The sequence below is a fragment of the Sinocyclocheilus anshuiensis genome, unplaced genomic scaffold (genome assembly GCF_001515605.1).
Source record: "Sinocyclocheilus anshuiensis isolate Anshui unplaced genomic scaffold, SAMN03320099.WGS_v1.1 scaffold609, whole genome shotgun sequence".
NCBI classification, from domain to species: Eukaryota; Metazoa; Chordata; class Actinopteri; order Cypriniformes; family Cyprinidae; genus Sinocyclocheilus; species Sinocyclocheilus anshuiensis.
This window is the reverse complement of record NW_015541011.1, coordinates 1515814-1519291: the sequence shown is the minus strand read 5'-3', so window position 1 is coordinate 1519291 and position 3478 is coordinate 1515814. Positions and strand designations below refer to the sequence as shown.

General features: G+C 35.0%; 1 long non-coding RNA gene across 1 annotated transcript in view; it reads left to right on the top strand.

Annotated features, from left to right (window-relative positions):
* Nucleotides 1-2397: 2397 nt before the first annotated feature.
* Nucleotides 2398-3478, top strand: part of LOC107690377 (uncharacterized) — a 3170-nt gene continuing 2089 nt past the window's right edge. The window contains exons 1-2 of the long non-coding RNA XR_001634433.1: nucleotides 2398-2506; nucleotides 2721-2826. This is a non-coding gene — a long non-coding RNA (uncharacterized LOC107690377). The remainder of the gene's footprint in view (nucleotides 2507-2720; nucleotides 2827-3478) is intronic.

The following is a 3478-nucleotide window of genomic DNA, read 5'->3' as shown; positions in this document are numbered from 1 at the left end:
AACCAAAGCACTATTCTCTGAGACTGTTAATGGGACTGCATGATTTATTATTTTTATTTTATTAAAGTTAAAATTATACATTTCCTGACACTTTTTATGCTTACTTCTGATTATCTGCATTGACTATTTACATTGCTGCTGCTCTTTGACCTGAAATGACCTGCATATTTACAAAAATGTAACGTGCATTACCCACATGAATGCAAAACAACAGCAAAAAAGTCATATATGTGAACTTGCATGTTGTGTAATAAGTGGAATTGCATATTACAAGACTAACATATTTACTTGACTACAATACATTCCTGTTTTCTCAACTGAAGCTTCTTCCCAAAATCAATTACATTAGTTATTCCACTGTGTTTTCTGTTGCTTCATTGATTCATTATAATTCTTTCTGGTAAGGCACAGTGTGCATTGAATGATGACAAGCATTTGCTCATAATGTTTGATGTTAATTAATACTACATTTTGAAAATAAATTCAGATTTCACAGTTAACACTTGGGTTGTGTGGCCATGCACCATATCCTGAACCATATATCACCATGGCTTAAATTGGATTTGTAAAGATCACACTTTTTCGCACAACTCAAGATCAGTGTAACATGTAGGCAAAAAACAAAAAAATTTGAAAAAAATTCTCTTATGATCAACGCGTGTGTGTGTGTGTGTGTGTGTGTGTGTGTGACTTGCTGTTATATCTGACCCAATGGCAAGCAGAGGGCATACAGTATATCTGCTCAAACAAAGCCTGCTAGTCAAGCTTAGAGAGGACTGACAAATGTCCCAGGGCTCCCAACATCAGTGTCCAAATGTGGATTAACTACGGCAGGCTCGTGTCCTCCATCATGAACTGCTGAGACTGAGCGTTGACCTGTGCTTTAGCAGGAATGACTAAGGTGACCTGAAGCACCTCAAAAGCACCGCGTGCTCTGACACAGCCCTGCCATGGTAATTGACTCCTGGACTGGAGCGGACAAGTTCGTCTGTTGCTGACAAAGAATATTCTGACAAAGGAGGTGAATGACGGACATGGACCTTTGGCAAATAGAGGTTTAAAACGCTTTACTGCAAACCATCCTTGAGCAAATTGGGTTGAAACTACTGCAGATATATAGCGACATCTTGAGGTCAAACTGAGAAGTGCTGTGATGTGAGCTGCCAGCACATTTATTCCAGTGTAATCTGTATAAATATTTGGCCTATTATGTAACGATTTTGCATGTATGCATATATATTCTTATTTCGCCTATTAAAAAGGGTAAATTATGCCACCATTTAGTCACCCTCATGTAATTTCAAGCCTGTATAACCTTTTCGAAATATTTCTGGTTTTCGAAACCACGTGATTCAACCTTTACGTGTCCAGATCAAGTTTTTGTCACAATGCCTTACCCACAGCTTCTTGTTTCCAACCATACTGACATGTTTGAGTATCAACGCGGAAGCAATGAAACACAATAGGCCTAACCGACTTCTGTTGCTGTTACTGGCTTTTGAATACAAAGCCCATTTCAATTATTATTATTAGTAGTAGTAGTAGTAGTAGTATTCCAGATATGGTCCGCAGATAATTTGACTCAATGTGGTGACTAAAAAAAAATTATTTTTAATCCATAAGAAGTAGCCTACATCCAAGACACAATGGACTTCAAATTTGGAAAAATGTCTATGACTATATCATATTATATATTGTACCTTTTATATAATGTAATAAAGAAATTAATACTTTTATTCAACAATGATTAAGACGTTTAATGTCTTTGGTTACAAAATATTTATAAATGCTCTTCTTTTAATGTTCTATTCATCAAAGAATTCTGAAAAAAACTTAAAGTTTCCACAAAAATATTAACTGTTTTCAAGGTGAATAGTAATAATAAATGTTTCTTGGCACCAAATAAGAAAGAAAGAAAGAAAGACAGAAAGAATATTTTAAATCTTTTAATAGGCCTATTGATTTTGAAGGTTATGTCTATTAATTTATTCTGATTATATAGTAGTAACAATCGTTAAAAAATAAAAAAGACACAATAGGCACACTTACTCATAAATGATAGACACGAGTGTTTCAAATAGACTACACCTACAGGTCTCACCTTCTGAGAATTACAAAATCCTGCCGTGACACGTAAGAGGCGCCCGTGTTCTCAACCACACTTAACACAGAGAGAAACTTTATAGTCTTGGGGAAACATAAACCACGGCTAATCCACCATGGCACTTTAACATTCTAATTGAACGCCTGACACCATATTTTGATTTCGAAATAAAGATGTCATGTATTATTTACAAAAAGTATCGCGCCCGCAACCACTTATGTAATATACAGGAGATATACAGTAGAGGACTCGCCTTCTTCAACGAGCTGATTGGCTGGAGGACCTGTCAATCTACAGTGGCTTTCTCGCCAGCACTAGCAAACTCGGTTGCGGTATGAAGTTTCTAAAATGACACTTGGGGATATTTTTGTCAGTACGATGTAGCTGTTTTTGTCTAGAAAGGTGAGTATTATTCAGATTCAGATCAATAACTGGGAAAGTTATGAAAAAATCGTTGTTTTTTTTAACTGAGCTGATAGCATAAAATTATCTTAACGTTACGAGTGTCGGCTAAATTAATGTAACCTTTATAAGTGTTTACCGTACACATACTCAGTTTTTATTCTTAACAAATGTAAGGTATATTTTGTTGAGTTTTGCCTTATGTTTTGTCCAGTTTGGTTGTGCAGATCTTTTGAGACATTTCACGTAACGGTGTTCTGGGCTGATCCGCTGTTGTTTCAGCTACAGACAATCACTTTCCAGCTCTGATGTTTTCTGAGGTAGTAAGTCTTCACAGTGTCACCAGTAGATGTATACCAATGAACAATGATGCATAGACGGTTGCGTGTTGTTTACATTCTGCAGTATGTTTCTTACTGTAGTTACAAAGTCTATTACAATAAAGTTGATATCTACCTGCTATTAGACTGTAATCTGTTGACTGCAGATTAGGATGCTGTTTCCCTGCAAGAGTTATTCAAGCAGTGTGTTGGAGTTTTTTTTGTTTTGTTTTGTTTGTTTTTTGTAATTATGGGCACTTTTGGTCCTGTAAAAACAAAATTATTTTAAAAGACAAGTTTCACACCCTAAATCAGTTATTTATTTTGGTTATCAATTTCTAACAATGTATATTATGCAGCACAGGAGAACATGTTTTCTGACAGTCATGAACGTTCCCACAGTGTAATTTTCAATAAATCTTAAATTGTGTTTAATAGCATTTTTATTGGAAATAATAACACATTTTAAACATTGATAAAATGCAGCTCCTTTATCTTTATAAAGCTAATTTTATAGCTAGCATTTTATGTATCATAAATATACACAATTAAATAATATCTTTACATAATAAATGTAAAGATATTATTTACATATCTATATGTAAATATAGATACATATAGATCCCCCCCCCCCCCCCCCCCGCTGCGGACA